Genomic DNA, 985 nt, shown 5'->3' with positions numbered 1-985 from the left:
CTGTGTTCTCGCGATAACTTTTTTCAGGTGAGATAGTTCAATGATCGAACAGTTCTCGAATGGAGACCGGCATGGTGCGCTTGCGGATGAGAATGCATGTAAACGAGGGTGTGTAAACAATCGATGACAGGTTTTTTATGAATATAAGTTTTCATTTTATAGAACTTATCAATGCTTTTTACTGTCATGAGTACCGGTTCATTTCCAAAAAAAACGCGAAATTTACGAAGTTATTTGCAAGACAACCCTGGCGTTCCCCGGTTAACAGGATGCGGCAAACACCAGTTATAACGCGTTAAAGTTAAGAAGCGCGCGATACCTACTGGTAAAACAACCTGAGTGTATTATGAAGTACATTTTCACATTTATTGCTAGAAGCCTCAATTTGGGATTGGTTCTGCAAAAAATCGATTTCTCCTATTTTCCTTTCAAACATAGCACCAGATTTTAACGCATGATTCTAAAAATATATAAAGTACGAAAACAACTATAAATACTATATCTTTTCATTACAATCATAACACCACCATAATCGATCCGTCGGAAATTCGCTCCGCCAGCAGGTCAGTTTAGTTTGGTGCATACTTTCCTGCTAACATGAGTTTATATGTTTAAATGCATGGAAGGCTTGCATCTTCTGTCAATTGCAATAACTATACCCCTTAGTGTTGTGCTATAGACCTATTTATTGTAGTGCAGCTTCAATGCATTTCACTTCAGCAGATTCCAAATGATCGGTTTGCAGGGTATTTTCAGAACTAAACCTTGAAAAAGGTAATAGGGTTTGAAGTACATGCTTTAACTTATTATATTTATGTAGACCTGACAACATTTAATATTCATTCAACATTTCGCATTTCGCTAGCAAAAAACGGTGCTACCTTTTGTGCACTGGCGCATCAGCAAGATTGTGCTGAGCAACATTCTACGTTTAGTTAATATTAAGAGTCTAACCTCTGAAGAGCAGAATAACTTTGTTATATGG

Source organism: Haemaphysalis longicornis, unplaced genomic scaffold, assembly GCF_048455015.1.
Source record: "Haemaphysalis longicornis isolate Haplotype H1 unplaced genomic scaffold, Haemaphysalis longicornis Haplotype H1 scaffold_61, whole genome shotgun sequence".
Lineage (NCBI taxonomy): Eukaryota > Metazoa > Arthropoda > Arachnida > Ixodida > Ixodidae > Haemaphysalis > Haemaphysalis longicornis.
The sequence above is the reverse complement of the archived record's forward strand: the minus strand, read 5'-3'. Positions refer to the sequence as shown.